The sequence below is a fragment of the Pelodiscus sinensis genome, chromosome 24 (genome assembly GCF_052426305.1).
Source record: "Pelodiscus sinensis isolate ZL-2025 chromosome 24, ASM5242630v1, whole genome shotgun sequence".
NCBI classification, from domain to species: Eukaryota; Metazoa; Chordata; order Testudines; family Trionychidae; genus Pelodiscus; species Pelodiscus sinensis.
Window position 1 is genome coordinate 5,118,647 of NC_143075.1, and position 21,282 is coordinate 5,139,928.

At 47.2% G+C, this 21,282-nt stretch overlaps 1 protein-coding gene and 1 long non-coding RNA gene across 6 annotated transcripts in view; one reads left to right on the forward strand and one right to left on the reverse strand.

The window, feature by feature from the left end:
- PRDM16 (PR/SET domain 16) overlaps window positions 1-21,282 on the reverse strand; it is a 537,737-nt gene that overhangs the window by 167,517 nt on the left and 348,938 nt on the right. The gene's annotated exons all lie outside the window — the stretch shown is intronic.
- The window catches only part of LOC142819435 (uncharacterized), a 68,000-nt gene that overhangs the window by 5,350 nt on the left and 41,368 nt on the right, over window positions 1-21,282 (forward strand). Inside the window, exon 2 of one of the 2 annotated variants that reach the window (XR_012897333.2) lies at window positions 16,821-16,906. The exons of the other annotated variant lie outside the window; for it this stretch is intronic. This is a non-coding gene — a long non-coding RNA (uncharacterized LOC142819435). The remainder of the gene's footprint in view (window positions 1-16,820; window positions 16,907-21,282) is intronic. 2 annotated transcript variants of the gene reach the window in all.

Here is a 21,282-nt window from a genome sequence, read left to right on the forward strand (position 1 = left end):
AAGTTGGAATTCTTTGAAGAGGCCTTTCCACTTTCCTTGGGCCTAACATATTCTGCCCTCAATGCCCGGACAGCCTGGTGAGCGGAGGGAGGGGATGTACTGAGCTTTACGTGACGATATCCCTCTGTAATTTCAATACTGCAGTACCGGTCACAACGTGGGGGAAATCAAATCCTAACTGTCAGATTGCCTGCTTCCTGCACATACTGTGACTACGGATCCTGAAACACTTCATTCCCGCTTCCTTGAGGCACATGCTGCTGTTCATGACAGTGTAGAAATCATTGGGGTGCAGTCCTGTTCTGTGGACTGCAGAGAAGCATGATCTTTTGGTCCCTCTGGAAGGAATTAGGAAAGAGAGAGAGAGGGCGAAGCGTAAACAGCTCAAGAAACTACAGAATAGGGAATTACGATGGAGACTGCTAACATGTAGCAGAGTTCAGACACTTAAATATCCTCCATGGAAAGCCCCTGGACTTTCTTTGCTGTTTGAATTTATAGAGGATCTAGAACCAAGGGGCTCTGATCCCTGATTTGGGTCCCTTAGTGATACATCAAGACAAATAATAATAATACAGGCTGAACCTCTCTAGTCCGGCACTCTCTGGTCCAGCAACATCTGTGGTCCGGCATGATTTTGGTTAGCCGGATGTCCACTTGTTGTGGGTGTGGCCATGTTTCCCATAGTCCCACAAAAGTTCGTTTGCAGCCACCAGTCCTGGCTCTCAGTGTTCTGTGGTGTTATTCAGCTCTAATTTACCCCTAAATGTCTTCTAAGGGTGCATCTAGACAGCATCCGTCTGTCAGAATAAGCTATGCAATTTGCACTACACAAATTGCATAGCTTATTTAGAGTCTAGGCCAAAAAAGCTTATTTTGAAATTTGGCGTTGTGTAGACAGCGCCAAATTTCAAAACAAGGCACTATTCCGACAAATCCCTTAACCTTCATGAAATGAGGGTTACAGGGATGCCGGAATAGCGTGCCCGCTATTTTGGGAAATAGCAGGAGCATTTAAAGATGCGACAGCAATTTCGGGATACTTCCGGTATCCCAAAATAGTGCTGCAGTCTAGACATACTTTAAGAGCCCATTAAGCAATGGAAGTGTCAATAACGCTGCTAGACAATATTGACTTCACGTGATCCAGAAAACTGGCCCAGGACTGGCCAGGTCCCCCGGGTGCCAGATTAGAGAGGTGCAACCTGTAAATGGCTCTGTTACATCTGGTGCACCCTACAGTCCCAAAAAAGGGGGCAGCATTTCCCTCCGTGACATGGCTGAAGAAGCTACAGCTAGGCTCACGAGATCTTATCCCTGGAATCACTTTGACCTGAAGGGCCAGATCCTGCAATATTTTCCTCACACGGAGTAGGCCTTGCTCAGGCGGTTGTACCACTCACACTACTGAGTAGTGCCGCGTCAGGGCTGGCAGGATCTCACGTTTAGTTATTTAAAAAATATATATCTATATCTCAGTGTTACCGCGGGGAACTTGTTTCTAGCTTCCAATGTCAGATAAAAGTGTCATGACAGCATGACAGAGCGTCCTGCATTCAGAGCTCCCCTTTGTCCCACCGCAGGACAGTGCGAGCTGACAGTGTGCAGTCGCCACCGAATTGTTCAGCACACGATGTCATGAGCGAGATAGGCACAAAGCGCCTGTATCTCACCCCGTGCCGGTGGCCCTGGGAAGCATTGCATGTTTGCTCCTCTTTGCTCTTTGTAGCTGCTCCAGGAGCTGGAGCAGGGGATGAAAAAGAAAAATCGAGGCAGGGTGCCTGGAGAAAGAAATGCCTGGGCACAGGGGTAAGAGAGAGGAGGCCGGCGTTTGCTATCACAACAAATACCAGCACCGGGAGCACAGCTGAACCAGATCAGGTGCGACGAGACGCTAAAAGGACAAAACTTTCATATTTGCATCAGAAAATCATAGAACACTAGAGCTGGAAGGGACCATGGGAGGTTTTCGAGTCCAGTCCCCTGTCCTCACGGCAGGATCAAGCACGGTCTAGACCATCCCTGATAGATGACCATCCAACCTGCTCTGAAATATCTCCAGTGATGGAGATTCCACAATCTCCCTAGACAATTTATTCCAGTGTCTAACCACTCTGACACTTAGGAAGTATTATTTTTCCTAACATCCAACTTAAACTTCCCTTGCTACAATTTAAGCCCACTGTTTCTTCTTCTTCTTCTATCCTCAGAGGCCAAGAGAACAATTTTTCTCCCACCTCCTTGTGACACCCTTTTAGATACTTGAAAGCTGCTATCATGTCCCCTCTCAGTCTTCTCCTTTCCAAATGAAACACACTGGCTATGTCTACACTGGTGGGTTATTGTGTGAGAACGGCTGTTCTTCCGGAAAGCGTCCACTCTGCCCACCCACTCTTGCACAAGAAGATTTACAGTAGGGTGAGGTAAGAAAGGGCTTCTTGTGCAAGAGCTATGTTCTTTTTTAACAGGTGTAAGCTCTCTTGCGCAGGAGCTCTTGCACAAGAGGGCAGTGTGGACACACCGCAGGGGTTTCTTGCACAAGAAAGCCCTATGGCTAAAATGGCCGCTGTAGCTTTCTTGCACAAGAGAGCGTCCACACTGCCATGGCTGTGTGGAGGTGTTCTTGTGCAAGAACCCGCCAGTGTAGACATTCTTTCAGACTTCCCTCACAGCTCATGGTTTCCAGATCTTTCACCATTTTTGTTGCTCTTCTCTGAGTCTTCTCCAAATCCTACACCATCATTTCCTTACATTTTTTAAACCAGGACCACCCTGCCTGCCGATGAAGTGCTATTCTTCCCCACTCTCCATTTTATAAACATTAATCCTTAATGACCGAGTGAGGAGGAGAAGTACCCATGCCTAAATGGGTATGGTGAGGCACAGAAAAAGGGGCAGTAACTCAGCCAATGACTCAGAGAGAGAGAGAAACACAGAGAGAGAAAGCAACACCGCTCTAAATTTCGAGATATAAGATGACACTGCCCCTCACTGGAACGTAGCTGGGTGTATTTTATATAAAATGTTTGTGAAGCAATAACTACTATGCCGAGCCAGCCCTGCAGGGATTGTGGTAAAGGTCTTGTAGTAGAGTCATTTTTTTCTCTCAGAATACATTCATTGAGAGCTGAGGGTCTTTTACGGATTGTAATTACATTTACCTAGTAGAGATAGTGTCTGAGTTATGCCTAGAGGGGCTCCACTAAGCTCATTACTTATCCTCGCAGATACCAGTGTATCCCTCCTATCTCTGGCCCGTACGCTGGGGGGGTGCGAAGGGTGTGAACCTCCCCCCCCCCCATGATCCCTGAAGTAAGTATGCTCCGGCCGGCTTGGGGAAGGCAGGAGAAGTGCACTGCCCGAGTCTCCCTCCCCCAACCAGGGGAAGGATAGGGCTGATTTCCCTGCTTACTGGGGGGACTATGAGGGGTGCATTCACACCCTTGTGGTCCACATTTACAAGAGAAGCACCCCCCAGGCCTGGCCTTAGGACAAAGCAAGCAAGGCGGTTGCCTTGAGCCCCGCGCTGCGCACAGGGCTGGGCCACTAATGAGGGCCATGCACTTCGCAGGAGGTCGCGGTGAATTCCCCGGCCCAGAGCTGGCTGCCCACAAAAGCCGCGTCAGCCGGGCCTGACCATCTGCCAGCGAAGCTTGTGGGGAAGCAGAGCAGCCTGTAGGATCCGCGCCCATCCAGTGGGGAATTAATTCAAGCCCTACCAGCGGCTGGGAAGTGGCACAGCCTGCTGGCGGGAAAGGCACAGCCTCACCTATGGCTCTGATCTGTCCCTTCCACCTGCAGGGAGCTTCCCATGCTGCTGCCCTCTTCGCAGGGCTGCAGAACAAGCCCCCGCCCTGCAGTTCCCTTTCTCTGGGGTTGCTTCTCCCATTTGCCGGTCTCCAGGCGTGCTCCACCTGCAACCTTCACCTCGCTGACAAAGAAAACATCGCTGGAAATGGAGGGGCCCCGCGCTACTGAGTACTCACCATCCAGGCCCGGGCCCCCACTCCCAGCATCCTGCCTTGGGCCCCGCAAACCCGCCCGGGCCCCCCCCAGCGTCCTGCCTTGGGCCCCGCAAACCCGCCCGAGCCCAGGCCCCCACCCCCAACATCCTGCCTTGGGCCCCGCAAACCCACCCGAGCCCAGGCCCCCACCCCCAACATCCTGCCTTGGGCCCCGCAAACCCGCCCGGGCCCAGGTCCCGGCCCCTCGCTCCTAGCGTCCTGCCTTGGGCATCGCAAACCCACCCAGGCCCAGGGCCCCGCTCCCAGCATCCTGCCTTGAGCCCCGCAAATCCGCGCTGGCCCGGGGCCCCGTTCCCAGCATCCTGCCTTGGGCCCTGCAAACCTTTTGGCCAGGCCTATCTCTGTAGCTCTCCTGAGAACAGCTGCCCACGCCATGCAGCTCACAGCACGTCTCTTTGCTTGACTGGGTGGTTCCTGCCACGACGGGGCGCCCGCGTGCATTGCCAGTGGAAACCCGTGTTCTTCGAACATGTGTCTCTGCCGTGAGTTCACAGCTGACCTCTCCTTCACATTTCTAGCCCCACCGCGGGAGTCACTGGACCACCAACACAGGCTATAAGAGACATCGTGAAGATAGGGAGGTGGGGAAGGTTCCAGCGTGGCTTAGGGGATAGGCCATTCGCCTGGGGAGTGGAGGATGGAGGGCGCAAGAGCCACCCTGCCACAAAGGAACAGCCCAGAAATGAATCTCAGTGTGACCTGCCCGAGAGCCCCGCTTCCAGAATTACAGGTGACCTGTTTCTGCACTGGGATGAGCAGACACTTATCAGTTTTCCATGGTAAAAAATTGGATCCATTCTCAGTTTCATCCACCTTTCTAAAGTTCATTCGTTAGCTTTCCACACAGCCCTATGGAAGTGATGCTACTGATGTGAAGCTGGGATAGATTATTCAGCAGATCTCTTTTCCCAGCTAGGGCACAGAAAAGAATAAATGCCAGAATCCGTTGACTATGTCCTTACTAGAGCATGCAAAAGCTCTCCCTTAGCAATATCTTCTTCCTTGCAACTTCTATCTCTCTGTCTCTGAATAAGGCCCCACTTCATTCCCCAGATGTCAGGGCATTGGTGCTCCGAGTATCAGCAAGCGCGTCAGTGATTTGATACATTCAGTATCAGTAACGTGATCGGCCGGGAGGTCAAATAACTTATTGTCGGGATAAACAGAATTACTATAATAGGTCTGTCTAAGTTTGTTGGCCCTAATTGTGTACGGTCTCAATGAAAAATGAATCCCAGTGCCCGAGAGGGGTTGGGAAGATGGGAGCTCCAGGAAATGAGGAGGCTGGAAGCTATTCATGTCCAATTAGACTTGGGAGGAATAGAGAGGGTTACAGAAAGCGTCTTCTGAGTGCTCAGAATCTGACCCCGTATTCTTGGACTTATCCTGCGCTTGCTGGAGGTCACCACAGCTCATATTTTTTAAACTGCTAATTTCCATTACCCAACAAGAGACACCCGGAGCCCAGTTGCTCTCTGTCAGCTGTGCACTTGGGTGGCCACCCCGGAGAGAATCATGGGCTGCCCAGATGATGAGCCCCGCGTTCCCACCCGGTACCATGTGTTGCTGCTGATGGTGCACATCCACGCGTGCCTCAGTGCACATAACAACATTGATTCCGCACATGGGTGGAAAAAATGAGAGGGGAGACTGTCAGAGCCCAAGTAGGAGATGCACTGTACACCTCCAATCTAACTGCAGGTGCTCAGTGCTAAGCAAACCAAACCTTTCTGGGGGGCACCTAGAAAGTGGGATCCCCAGAATGAGGATGTTTTTGAAAATTCCAGCCACACCGCCTGGACGCCTCTGTTAACACTATTGAAAAATGGATATAATCCCTGCCTCCCCGCTCATCTTTGCATTTCTACTAACGTCTCTGGGGGTTTCCAAAGTATTCCAGCCATTAGAATGTCAAAGCACCTGTCAGTGCCTACAACTACCCCATGAGTGCTGGCTCTGTACAAGGTTGCTAATAACCATCATTTGAGCCAACACATGGTCCGTACTAATGTTTTCATTTTGGCTGGGACAGGTGCCTTTTGCTGCAAACCTGCCGAGAGAGCCACATGCACACGCCGAGTGTGCGTCCAGATGAATTTTTGCGACGAAGACATTTTACAGTTTTCTCGGAGCCGGCAGAAGCAGCAGCGTGAGGCAATTGAGCTCCACAGTCAATCTTCTACGATAACAGGTTATCTACATAGCAGCCGGCAGGTCGGGCCTCCCATAATGAGAGATGCCTGGCCGTTGACTGAAAGCTGATTCCTGTCAGAAGCTATTTTCTCTCTGAGACAGAGGAGACATTGTACCCCTTGGTGCTTGAGTGTGGCCTCGACTACTGGCAAAAGCCCACTTTTTTTTCCTCTTCCCTGAGACAAAACAGAATCCCCCTGCTGTCAGCTCTATCAGGGGCTGCTGAAAGGAGATGTATAAGCCTGGTAAAGCTGCTGAGGAGATAACTGTCAAACAGCCTGAAAAACGCTGCCTATCTCTCAAGCAGAGGAACCGAAGCACCGTCAAGACTACAACTCAATGCTCAACAGGTTTTGGCATCTGTGAGGTCCTTTTTTTTCAGTTCCTCATTAATACTCGGGTGAAAGAAAATACCAGGGACACCAGCAGAATTCAGAACCTGTTTTCTACTCATCACAGTATTTGGGGGCTTGTCAACTGATTTTTGATTGGGGAAGAGGGAAAAAAACCTAGGCATTATTGTGCCTGAAAAAGAACAAAAGTAAAAAAGAAGGATTCTCCAGCCTACAGGGTGAATGTGAACTAGATTTTCAACCTGGCTCTGCAGTGTTGTGCTAATCAGAAAGGAATAAAAAGGGCCTTCCAGAAACACTGAAATCACAAGGACGGCAGTATGGGCCTCTGAGAAGCTGCTGTTGTTACTGAATGCTCTTTCCAGGGTACACAGGCATGGGATTATAAACAAAAAAGTTTGGTGAAATTCAAGAGACTCTGCGAGCCAGGTTAAGCACAGGAATAAATTGTCTCAGGAGACTGTGGAATCTCCTTCACTGGAGATATTTAAGAGCAGGTTAGATAAACACCTATCAGGGATGATCTAGATGGTGCTTGGTGCTGCCCTGAGTGCAGGGGACTGGACAAGATGACTTCTCAAGGGCCCTTCTAGTTTTAAGATTCTATGATTCAGAAACGAAGAGATAAAACAGTCCTCCCTGTATTTAATCCAGCACGGAGCCAGGAGTTCAACCTTACACGAACACGTAGGCACAGTGTGCACAACAACCATGCTAGAAATGTGCAGTAATTGCTTGCAACGAATTCCCAACCTAAAGCATTTTCATTACAAAAAGGCGTTGCTATTCACCATCGGTCTGACATTCCCCCATGTATCTTTGGGACATATGTTAGCGCAGGTGTGCCTGTGTGCTTTGGAGAGCTGTTCCAAGTTCTAGACACAGAGGCCAAAGGCAGCCCTTGCAATGCAAAAATGAAACACGTTGTAACATTTCACGACAAGAGCCGGTGGCGCACTGGTAATCTATGAGCACCACGATGACTTAAACTGCATTCTGGGCGATCACGTTTCCCTCTTTCACTGACAATAACGAGCCTGATGGACAAACATGGAACAAGTCTGGGTGAGATGACTGGCACAGGGATTGTACATACAACCTGGAGCACTCCCTGGCTCACTGGCACGTTGGACTGGCCATAGTACAAAATGCTCCTCTTCTTCGCCCTGAAAAGCTGCAGCACATTTAGCTCCTGGTGCCGCGTTGGCAGTATAAGGTATTGCATCTGAATACACAATCCTGGACACATTTGGTTCACACTTGACTCCTAAATACAGTTGTAAATATGATCCTAGAAACATCCAGCTCAAAGTCAACAGATCATAATCCTGTCATAAGAATGAGGACTGCAGACACTTGCATGTCTGGTATTTGATGTACACACCCCAAACCAGTTTGCTTATGCAAAGAGAGTCAAATCTACTCGTGGTGTAAGTGGCACCTGCCTGCTCTCTGAACATGGATCTATCCTATTTGACAATAAAGCCTCTCATTATACTTAATACAGGTGGAACCTCTCTAGTCTGGCACCCTCGGGACCTGACCGATGCCAAACCAGAGAATTTGTTGGACCACAGGAAGTCAATGTTGTCTAGCAGCATCACCAACACTTCCACTGCTTACTGGGCAATTAGAAGACATTTAGGGGTAATTTAGAGCTAAATAACAGCACAGAACACTGATAGCCAGGACAGGTGGCTGTAAACTAACTTTATGGGATGGCGGGAAACTTGGCCACACCCATGCTAAGTGAACACGTGGCTAACTAAACTCATGCTGGACTACGGATGTTGCTGGACCAGAGAGTGCCAGACTAAAGAGGTGCAACCTTTTCTTTTCTTGGCCCTTGGTATATTTTAAATATTATCTACGAAGACAAGCATGGTGCCTTCACAGTGAGTTGCAAAAATAAAAGACAGAGGAGGCACACACTGCAGGAACTCACAACTGTGAATCCCGGATGCCCCATCTTCAGCACTTTGAATTCATGCATCATTTTTATGCCCTTGTTGTGGAGTGACTCATCGCGTATTTTTTTTTACATAAAAGGACAAGTAGCCATTGAGCTTTCAAAGTTTTCCATGTATGGAAACCATGGGACACCCACATCTTGAATACTGTGTACAGATGTGGTCGTCTCATTTCAAAAAAGATCTATTGGCATTGGAAAAGGTGCAGAAAAAGGGCAACACAATGATTAGGGGTTTGGAACGGCTCCCATATGAAGAGAGATTAAAAAGACGAGGACTTTTCAGCTTAGAAAAGAGGAGACTAAGGGGGTGGTGGTGATGGAGGTCTATAAAATCATGACAAGTGTGGAGAAAGTGAATAAGGAAAAGTTATTTACTCGTTCCCATAACATAAGAACTAGAGGTCACCAAATGAAATTAATAGGTAGCAGGTTTAAAACAAACAAAAGGAAGTTTTCCTTCATGCAGCACACAGTCAACTTATGGAACTCCTTGCCAGAGGATGTTGTGAAGGCCAGGATTTTAAGAGGCTTCAAAAAAGAACTAGATAAATTAACAAAGGTTGGGTCCATCAATGGCTATTACCCAGGATGGATAGGAATGGTGTCCCTAGCCTCTATTTGTCAGAGGCTGGGAATGGGTGACAGGAGAGGGATCACGTGATGATTCCCTGCTCTGTTCACTCCCTCTGGGGGCACCTGGCATTGATCACTGTTGGCAGACAGGCTACTGAGCTAGATGGACCTTTGGTCTGACCCAGTCTGGGTGTTTGTATGTTGTGTGTGTGTGTGTGTCTGTGTGTCTGTGTGTGCGTGCGTGCCCGTGAGCAAATGTCCATGGATATGAAGAAGAAGCTATACATTATGAGGCAGCTGCACACTGGGATTTGGAATCTTTAGTGATGGAGACTTCAGTAAGGCTGTGGAGAATCAACCATGACTGTACCTTCTCCTTGACTTGCCTCACCCTCTTTTTGATGGGTCTGGGCACCAAGTCCCTCCTAATAGATTGGCCATAATACTCACCCCATATCTCAAGCTCCATTTACAGATTCTCCATCACTAGGGGACTTGTGCCCTGTGTTGTGCCTCCAGTAGCCTGCATAAACCAGGAGTGGATTTAGCTCCATGTGTATATTTTATGCTGAAAAATGTCTTACTCAGGTTCATTAGTAATTAAAATCTACAGGCATTCGCCTTCTATGTATAGATTTCCATCCAGTCCAAGAGGCCTTGGGAGGAAAAGAATCCACCAGATGTTTTAATCTCCCCATCAATTCACATGGAAAGTTCCAAACAAAAGGTGTAAATTGAAAACATAACATAGCTGGGACGCAGCCCGCAATAAATGGCCGCCTAAGCCATCGTGATTGAGACCTCAGCTTAGAAAGTGATTAATCAGATACTTCCTTTTTGTTTTGATAAATGATAAGCAAATCTACTTAGTTTGTGTGGATTGTGCCTGCAGGGACTCCTCCTTCCTCCTCCCTGCACTAGGACGGCAGCAAGCCAGAATCTGGTAAATACTCACATTTTTGAATTATGTCAACCTATGTGTTTATTTCTGTTCTCTGGGAAAAAAAAAGAGAGGTCTATGAGGAATTTCTGGTTTCATTCTTTCGTTCTGCTTTTCCTACATTTAACCACAATATCATTCCCGAATTTTTAAAACACTGATAAATAAACTCCCTAGCCTTCTGTTTATACGTTTAGCAGGTGACAGCAGGCTAATGTGCAGTAACCATTACTTTTCCCTTTACTGAACAAAAAAATAATCCTTGTTCATGGAGCATGTCAAGTGGAATATTTTCAAGTCACAGATTTTTATAAATGTATATAACCAAGGCAGCCCATTCCCAACAAACCTACTTTTCAGCTTATCAGCTGCAGAAAACGAGGCTAGAACTCGAGGGCTTTGCCGTTAGGACTTGGCTATTAACTATTAGAAAGTGTGGTTTAGGTTAAGAAATGCCTCTTTGACATCATTACAGATGTGATCACGTTGTTGCAGGCAGTGGCTAGAAGTTGTAAATAGCCTGAGAAAAGCTCCTTATGTTGTTTCAATGCTCCTATAGGCTTTTGAATTGGGGCTTTCACTTCTTTGGATTAAGGAACGAGGCCCAATTCAGTGTTAGTAATGGCACCCATTCTCCAAACGCTCCATTCTGCCCTGTGGCTGTTTTTATGGGATCGTTCTAGGTCCGATCAGAGCTGGCCCAAGCTTTGGGCTGACTAGGCTACCACCCAGGGCGCCCCATTGTAGGAGGCGCAGTGCGGGGCTGCTGGGCTGGATGGGGGTGGGACCGCACATGCGCCTGGGGGTGGAGCCACACATGCGCCGGGTGCCTGGGATGGGGCTGCACATGTGCCACACTGCCAGAGCCCAGGGCGTACGAATGGCTCGGGCTGCCCTGGGTCCAGTATCTAACATAAGGCATGACGAATGCTATCTTCTCTTATGCTGGTACAGTATTTGGTTCACGGGTGGGAAGGGACTCACTACGAACAAATCTGGAGCACAGAAATATTTATAAAGTGCATTTGTTCGTCCACCTACAGGCAGAGGTGAAAGTAAATGGGTGCGCCCTGGTGCGCAGCTCAGGCAAGCGCTGGCTGAGCTATGGCAAAAGCCAGCAGGGAGCTGTTTAAAGAGCTGGCAGGATCCCACGTTGCAATAGGACAGAGCCCCTGAGAAATGTTAAGTTACTTTCACCCCTGCCTACAGGTGCCAGCAGAATTCCACTGAAACCAACAGCATCCAAACCCACCTTGGGAAAGCGCTGAAGCCAATTCTATCCCATTAGCATAGAAAGAATAATACCCTCCAAAAAATCCCTGGGGAACTGAGAATTCGCCTCAGAGGAGAGACTTAAAAACCAAAATTAACGAGAGTCGTAGCAAGCTGAACAACTGAACATTTCGCCTTGCATTGAACCAGAAAGGCCACACATTTTACAATAATCAGAAGAATCCGCTTTTTAACCACGGCACCTCTGCCCGTCGGGGCATCTTTGATCAGAAATATTATCGAAGAGAGTGGAAACTTGAATGTGTGAATTAATGACTCTTGGAGTTTGATTGCCAACTCAGGAAGCCTGGTATTTAGCTAACGCTCGGTGATCTGTATGAGGAGAGTGTTATCTAAACCACTCGGAAGACTATAAAATATCTTAACAGCTTCTGCTGCTTGGCTGGAAGTGGGGCTCCCCTAGTATCTAATATGAAACAAGTGGCCCAGCCTGTGAAAGGCAGCTCTATATTCAGAGGCCTCAGCGGCTGGAAGCTAAGGGGTCGTCTCAGAAGCTCTCAATTGTTTTTAAATTCTGTTTTTACAAGGAGCGTGAGATTTATAGGCTCTTGAGGGGAAGAAAATGATGTAACTTGAGTAAATCAACAGGCCATTTATTCCTGGCCCTGTTTCCTCTCTGTCACTGAGCTCTGGAACTAGCCCCCAAGCACTCTGACTTTATAAAAAAAAGAAAAAAAAAAAAAAGAAGCCAACCCAAACTGCAGACATCTTGCAGTGATCATTAAAGGCACAGTTCCTTTTTTGTGGTGGTGGCTTGTTTCACATGGGGATGCTTGAGCTGATCCCACAAAGATCGACCCATACAGCCCATGGACATGCAGAACAAAACTGGTGCGGCCAGGGCTGGCCCACAACATTTTGGCACCTGAGGCGGGGAGCTCAAATGACGCCCCCATGCCACCTTTTCTCCTGCCTGCCTGTTATGTCTCTTGTGCCCTCCTTCCTCCAGCACAGCACTCCCCCATCCCTGTGCATCTAGAGCACAGAGAATACGTATGCACCAGCAACAAACACAATTTCCTACAATCTGGGTCCTAGTGGCATCCCCCCACAGTCCAGCACCTGAGGAGGCTGCCTCAGTTTGCCTCGTGGGAAGGCCAGCCCTGGGCGAGGCACTGGTACTTGTGCTCATGAGAAGTGGGTAACTATGTCTAAGTATCTGTGGAACGTGCAAAGCCTGCATAGTGCGAGCCCACGAAGATCTGCCACGGGCTTACCATCATGTCAGTTTTAATGTTATTAAAAGACCAGGTCATAGCTTGAGTTGTCTGAGGAAAAAGCTTTCTGAAAGCAACATGCTGCCAAGTGGAATGAGCGTTAGAAACCGCCCTTCCCAAGCTAGTCTAACGCCTACAGGCAGAACCAAACCTGGGACCTCTGGAACTTCATCCATGAGCCTCTCTCTACTGCTTGAGGTACAAGCCAGCCAGCTCTCAGCTAAGGCTGGACAGCAAACTCGTTCTCCCTCTGTAAGTGGTCTAGGTGGGACCACTAGGGGGGACCGTGAACCATAGCCAGAAGGCATGTGGGTTACACTAACACTGTACCTCTGTTCTTCTGCTGTTGCTATTATTTGATTGTTCTCATATTCGGATTCTTCCAACGATCAATCATCGTTAACGGAGATATTCTTTCCCAAATTGCCCTTAATACCACAGCTTAACTTCCAACCTGCTTGTTAACACCTCACGGCGGGCAGCACCCTCTGTCTAAGTGTCAACATACTGTACAACGTTTCAACTGCTGTCTCGTAACTAGTGTGCTGTTCTGGGGAGAAGAGAATTCCCGTCCAAGGAGCCCCCTAGAGAATCTAGGTGGAGCTCACTTTAGTGCACAGGATCCATGACAAGAGTGGAGTCCCCGTCTGGATTGGAACTTGTATATGTAAGAAAAGGAGCCAAAGGCCAGCACAGAGGGTGTTTTCTAGGTACTTATAAGGTGTGCATCACTTGTAAGTACCAATGAGCGCGCCTTCCTTCCAAAACAAAGGGAGATAATGAAAAGGGGCGACTCAACTCCAGGAACTTGCTGCAGTGGAAACAGGAAACTCTTCTGATTCAGAATGGACTTTGAGAGTCTTGAACGTGTGATTTCGAGGCAGATACCCAGACCGAACAAGTAGATGGCAGGAGTTGCTGCAGCAAAACCTCCATCCCCAGCTGAGCTAAAGCATGAGTGATCCAAGGTGCAACAGGCAGGGGGCATTGGGGTGTACAGCCTAGAAAGGAGCCCCGGGGTAAGGTTTCTAATGCCTCAGCACACATGTAATAATCACTTTTATTTCATACCCCCACTCTGAACAGCTGAAAAGCCTGCTCTAAAGCCAGCAATGCCTAAGGGCTCCAAAGAAGAGAACATTTTAACCTTTGCACTCTCCAAATTTCAAGCCTTATTAGCATCTCCTAATTTGCCCCCTGAACCTTGGCTAGGAGGAGGAGTTTTTTATAAACACCATTTAATTGATATACACTATAATACTTGGCTGCCTCTCCTTTCTCAACGCCACCCCCTACCCACCGAGCAAAACCCTTTTCCTGTTTCCTGCTGACACACATGCAGCTGCCGCCGCCAAGTGACTGCTGGAGTGAGCAGGCCAGCTAGGCAAGTTGACCTCTGACCTTTGACAGTGATCTTTATCTAGACTCCATCTTAATTATTTATCTCAGGAAGGTCAGAAAGAAAATGCTTCTCTCCAGGCTCCTCCTGTTTCATTCTGTGGAGCTTTGAAAATTCAAGTTTCTTGCACAAGGAATCCTTGCAGGCCATCTCAGAAATTTCTGTCTCACGTCTATAACAGTATCTGTTACATTTCCAAAACAGATTAACTGCTGATATTTGCATTTGTATTACAAAGCCATAAATACTCTAGGTCCCAAATTCAACTCTTTAGTTTTCTTTTTACCTATTCTTGCGACAAACTTGCTGGGAAAGAGGAATTCTGTTAGTACTTTCTTGGCAAGAATGAAATTTTTTTGGAAGACGTTCAGAAAATTGCCTGTGTTACATGTGTTACATTCAGACTTAGTCAATGGGAAACTTTTCTCTTTAAAGTCAAAAATCACTTTGGATGGTAAAAATTTCGCATTAATAAGAATGTAAAAGATTTTCCATCATTTTGGGTTAAACTATATCATTAACATTTTTGCGGTTAAAAGTTGAAAAGTCTAACAAGACAAAACACACACACAAAAGCCAGCCAACCAACCAAAACAAAACCTCAGACACACTAACACTTTTAAAAACTAAAAAAATAGCAAGCACATTTAAATGAGAATTCTTCAGCAACTTCAATAAGATTTAAGAAGAAAGGAGTTGTAACTGCAGTCTTCATAAAATTATTATAAATGCAATACTTTGTCTTCCTTGTAATTGTATTTAACCACATAATTTAGGAAAAGCTTCCCCCGTCACCCCACACACATACACAAAAAGGAAAAAAAAGGGAAAAAAAACTTGTTAAAAAAACCAGGGTATAATTTTCTTCAATCAACTCCAGCTCATGACTGCAATTACCCAAAATCTTTCCGAACCTTGCTGTGATACACCAGGGACAGGTCTTGGAGCCTCTGTGGGTGGCAACCTTTCATCTGCCTCTCAAACTGTTCTTTATTGTACGGTTTCAAATTAGTGCTAGCAGCAATGAGCAAATTTGATAATTCGATCTCAAATTAGTTAATGTGACGTGCCAGGAACCACTAACGAGGGCATAACAAAGGTGAAAATGTATCTTTCCATGTTAGGATGCAAAGTTAACCAGTCTAATATTTTATAATAGAAAAGCTGATTTTTGTTTTAATGTAAGTGACATACTCCTTTGCTCTCTATGTGGTTTTGCTCATTCGGCGTAGTAGAACTGTCTATAAATATGACACACACAGCTTTTGTCATGCAGTATGAATTTTGTCTGGTTAATGATGACCCAGATAGGATGTGAATACAGTAGGTCATCATTTGAATCACATGTACTGACTGAGTCTTGCTAGATAGTTAGCTGGGGATATATTTCAATGGCAGCTTCCAGTAAAATGAGTCAGGATAATGAGCTGTGTTCCAGAGCCTTATCTAAAGTTTCCCAAACTCATGTGTACTAGAAATCAGGCTGAAATATCTAGAAAAAAATAGTCCACATCTTTAGTTTTTCAACAATCCTTGATTTTGACTGGAGATTCTGAAGCCAATTCTCCCTTGCTGTAACTGGATTGTTTCCTGTAATTTAAGCAAAACAGGAAGTTCAAGGGACAGATTTTTCTTAAACACATTTATTTTTAAGAACTCTTTTCTTTTCTTTTTTTAACTTTTAAAGAGTGCTCTGGGTCTGAATTCAAGGTTTGGCCAAAGTTTTCAATTCGTTCTTATTCCAATCTGGCTCTTTGCTTTCCAAAGGCTCTCTCATCACCTCTCCTGTCCAGTGTCAATGCAGAACCATCAACAGGGCCAAGGATGAATTGCCCTAATATCTTCAGTATGCAGAAGACACGCTGCTCCCTCTTTGCCCTCATCCAACACACACACAACCTGTGGAACTCCTTGCCAAAGGATGTTGTGAAAGCCAGGACTTTAATAGGGTTAAAAAATAGCTAGATAAATTCATGGACAATGGCTCCATCAATGGCTCTTAGCCAGGATGGATAGGAATGGCATCCCTAGCCTCTGCTTGTCAGAAGCTGGGAGTGGGTGACAGGAGAGGGATCACTTGATGACTCCCTGCTCTGTTTATCCCCCCAGGGCACCTGGCATTGGACAGTGTTGGAAGCCAGGATACAGGGCTAGATGGACCTTACATCTGACCCAATATGGCCGTTCTTACATTCTTATGTTTGGCTGAGGCAGTTTAGTGACTTAGCCAATGGCTAGATGAGACTAATAGTTACCGTTATCCTATCTGAGGCCCAATACAGACAAGACCACAATAGTGTTATTCCACTAGGGCAAGTATCTGGAAGAAATGATGAAGACTACATCAGCTACCTTGACTGGGGGAGTGTGCCAGACACTCATTACATAATTCTGCAGTTTGGCTGCCTTGCTAGGGCCAGGAGGTCCTGCCCTGGATCAATAGGGAGCAGTCGGGTTTGTGCCTTTGTCTCTGTGCTTAGTCATTTCAAAACTAGCCTGCTATAGTCTCCTGGTTCTCTAGACTTCAGTTTGGGACTATTCTGAAACATAAAGAACTACAATACCCTCTGATCGGGCAATGTTTTACACTTAGAGCAGGTTAGACCACCTTACAGTCAATGCCACACTTATTTCCAGGCAGTGTTTAAGGTCCTGGTTTTGATTTATAAATGTGTACTAGGCTTGGGCTCTGGGTGGCCCAGAAATCTGCTCTCTTTATGCAATGGCTGCCATTTGCAGTCAATGGAACTAGTTGAACTAAGATTTTCCTAGCTTAGAAGCGAGGCAGTTGGCAGAAGGCATTTTCTTTTGGGCGTTCTTGTGCGGGCAACTCACATCCTTCTCTTGCCCAACAGAGACTGAATGAGTTGACCTGGGCCTGCTGTAATGCTCTTCTGTTTCCATGGTTACTTGGTAAGGAGGGAAAGGATAGTGGGAAGAGGTGAGTGATTGTTAGTCTTTCCCATCAAATCCTTGTACATATTGATATAAGAAGGCCTGTGTTTATAGTCAGGAGCTTTGTAAGGCCTTGTTTCTACTTACCGGGAAATCAACACTGTGGAGATTGATCTCCTGGGGTTCAATTTAGAAGGTCTAGTAAAGACCCACTAAATTGACTACTGATGGTGCCCTCATAGAGGAGAGTACTCCACGGAGTCACAAGGAGTAAGGGAGCTCAACAGGAGAGTTTCTCCCATTGAATTTCCATGGCATCACCACTGTGAGAGGTCAAACTAAGATATGTTGACTCCAGCTAGCTAGTCATGTAGCTGGATTTGTGTTTCGTAGTTCGACTTTGTCCCCTAGTGTAGACCTGGTCTAAGTCCTGTGTTTTACATATTGCTTGCAGAGAGCATCTAAAGGTAAGGAGAAGCTCCTCTCACTCTCCTTATGAAGAGACCAAGTCAAATTCACCTGATCAGATTTGCCAATTTCCACCTAATCAAACCAATCTGAAAGGGATGGACTCCCGCATGAAGCACAGATGCACATCACCGTGAGGCGGTGTCACTGGGCAGAATCCCATCCTAACGACCGCTCGTATTTAGCAGCATGGAGATGTATGTTAGCAGCAAGTCTAAAACTCTCACCAGAATGTCTTTACCCACCAATGAGACCTCATTGGAGGTGACAATTGGCTGGTGGGCCCCGGCATGGCCCAGCGAGTTGAAGAAGGCACATAAGGCAGAAAAGGGTGGAGACAAGGCCACCACACAAGGAAGGGGTCTACAGCTCTCTGCAAGCATAGGACATGAAGGAAGGGAAGCTCTAGAGCAGGGCTACTCAACACGTGGACCGCAGACCATTTGTTTGTGGCCCGCAATGCGGTTTGGGTTTACACAGAGCTCAACACACGGCCCACGGGTGGGATCCTTTGAACATGGCCTCCACTGTTGAACACGGTCCACAATATATGGTCTTCTGCTGATACGTATTTTAGTAGTTCAATTCCTGGACTGTCACTAAGCATTAAAAGGGATGTCATATCGATGGAAATCGGGTAAATTTTGCATTTTATTAATATCAGCAGATGGGGCCTGACTGTTGTGTAGTCTTGCCTTAATCTTTGTATTCATGCCCCTCAGTGTGAGTGAAGCTATTTGCATATATTTGCTTATATATTTGCATGTCTATGCAGCCACACTTAAGTTGCGGCCTGCGGCGAGTATCACTGTGACCCCTGGGGCTTCCAAAGTTGAGTAGCCCTGCTCTAGACAGTGTATAAATAAGCCACTACTAATGAGCCAGTTGGCAGAGAGCACGGGGGACCTGCAAGGACAAGAGGCACTGTCTCTGTATTTACATCAGGGTGCACGAAAACTGCAGATGGTTCATCTCTAAGGTTGGATTAGGAGACGGGTTTTGTCTAGGTGGGGTTAGAATCCCTGGGCTAGGCCAAGGAAAAATTGTGTTGTTAGCCCATTAGCTAACCCGAAATAACTATAGTCGAGCGGTCATAAATCGAACCCTTTTTTCCCATAGGTCCAATGATAAACATGGGGGGTTCCGTTTCTGGCCCGCTTTGCCTCCTGGGAGTTGTAGTTCACGGTGTGAGCTGCTCCCAGGACTGGGTGGGGGCTGTGCCGGGGGAAAGCAGTGAGGCGCGAGTGCTCTCTGGGCCGGATGTACCGGGGGCAGGTGGTTGTAAGTGCAGGGGGTTGTAGATTGAGCGGTTGTAAGTCGGGGGTCACCTGTAGCACTTTTTAACCATCTATCATACTAAAGACAGTGCATCACTTTACCCACGCTGAACGGGTGGGCGAAAGCTGACATTTCCTATAGACTTTCACTCCATCAGTTTCGCACATATGAAGGACAGTGACCCTTGTCTACGTGCGACGTTACAAGCTTGTCAGTTACTCCCAGGCATGTTGTCAGGACACCTCTTTAAATCCTAGTCTGTACAAGACCTGAGAGGGAGGGAGGGTATAGATAGGCTGGAGTCTAGCCTGAGTTAGGGTATGGATTTGGTCACTAAAATCTCCTCTAACTCACCACCCCACAGAAAGCTCATTTAACTTGGGCTGTGGGCTTCAGGAAGGAAGATACTTGATGGGAGGAAGTGAACGAATTTCACACGTAAAGCAGGGAGCTTTCAGGGCATTTTTTTTTCAAGCACAAACAGCAAAATGTTTGCTAGGCACAGCCCATCCTTTCCAGGAGGAATGTTCGCCTGGAATGAAAACAGGATCGGTAATAGCTGCATGCCAGGCAGCTTGCTTCAAACCCTGGGAAGCTTTCAAGCAAACGCTGGAAGTTAAGATGGAGGGCAGGACTGGAGAGAGTTTCAAAAGCTCCAGTGTTATGCTGAACTCCCTATTTTAATCAGAGCTGAAAAGCCTCCGGCCCAGCGCCCAGCGACAGATGATTCTACCCTGAAACGTTTTCAAATGGAACAGAAGAAGTTCTTTATCTGTGTGGTCTGAGCTCAATGACTCCAGGAGAAAACTCCAGCTCCCGGCTGACTGAAAGCCGGGTCTTGTTCTCCCATCTGATGGATGAATGAAATTTAGAAGTTTGATACTGTCCCCCGAGATGTCATTTAAATCCACAGATACATTTCCAAGCAGGCTGACATCACTGCTTAGACTCATCTCTCCAGCTCCTAGCTCCTTCCCCCATTCACTGCAAGATGCCATCTTCACTTTGGATTATTACTATACACTGAAGATAGGATTCCAATCAATCTGAAACACAGTTACCTGTGCGGGGCGGGGGGGGGGGGGGGGGGATGGGGAGGGGAGGAGATGTCTCATTGGTGGTTCATTGAAATTATACACACAGCCCTCCCTGTCCTCTGCAGATTAAGATACTTACTGAGCATGGTAAAAACTGTACATCTTCAAAGGGAAGTGCTGCATTTTCTTTCATAGGGGAGTTCCCCCATGTTTTGTATTGATTCGATGAACGTGACAAAGTAGTAGAACAAAGCACACAAAAACAAACAAAATTGTTCCACCTCTAGTCACCAGTCTCCTGAAAAACTAGCTGGGAAGTGACCATTTTGTCATGTTTTAAGACTGGGTAAATAAAGTCAAGAGGCGGGGGAAGTACTGATTGGTGCCATGTCGGAGGCGTGAGACGACAGATTGCAGCATGTCAGATCTTTCTCGGGTTATATTTTTTCTCCTAGGATACTCCTTAGGCCAGAGCTATTCAACTTTGGAAGCCCCGGGGGCCACAATGATACTCACAGCACATGCCGAGGGCAGCAACTTAAGTGTGGTTGCACATACATGCAGATATATGCAAATAGCTTATTTCACAATGACGGGGGGCATACATACAAAGCATTTCCCACAATGTCCCAGCGCTCCCAGCGCCTGCTCCTGGGGGGCTAGAAATACCGACACCCTGTACTCGTCTGTTCTAGCCAACCGACCCTCTTGCGTCTTTCAATGCTCACCTCGACTGGGCGACGCCTCGCCATTGTGGAGCGTGTTCCCAGTGGAGGCTACGTTCAAAGGATCCCACCTGTGGGCCACATGTTGAGCCATGTGTAAACCCAAACTGCCCGCGGGACACAAGCAAACGAGCCACAGGCTGCATGAGGCCCATGGGCTGCATGTTAAGTAGCTCTGCCTTAGGGTGTGTCTGCACTTCAGCGCTTAACTTGAAATAAGTGATGTAATTTGAGCTACGTCAACTGCGTTTCTTATTTCGAAATAGGGAGCGTCTACACAGCACTTATTTTGAAACAGAGCGCTCTTCCTCTGACTTCCTTTACTCCTCGCATGAGGCTGACAGGAATCGGAGCAAGAAGTCCTCCAGCTTGACAGTATTTTGACACTGTTTTGAAATAACTGCCTGCTGTTTAGACGCGAACTAAGTTATTTCGGAATAGCGCTAGTGATTTCGAAATAGTGTTTCAGTGTAGTCGTACCGTTAGTGTCAATAGATGTGGCCTTTCAGTATAATGGCTCTACCCCTCTGCCTGAGATGCAAACAGAAATCTACCTCCCGCCTTAAGCATTTGCAAAGCAGCCATGGCAGTTTGATTTATTTGGGCTGCCCTGTGCTGCCTTGTCGACTCTCAGAACTTGGAAAGCACTAAGGATTCCTTGACGAATTGAGAGCCACACAGAGCCTGCTCCTGTCTGGACTGTGCTATGGGGCAAGTGAGGTAGAACCTGACATAAGATTCCTCCCACCAGAGCGATGAATGGAATACGTTTTTTGCACCAGTGGCTGGGTCTCAAGGGCAGCAGGGTGGCCTAGTGGTTAGGGTCCCAGAGTTAGCCAGCAGGAAAGGGGTGCAGAACCCTGCCACTGGTGCCCTGACTAGAAACCCCAGCCCACTATATGAGTATAGTCCTT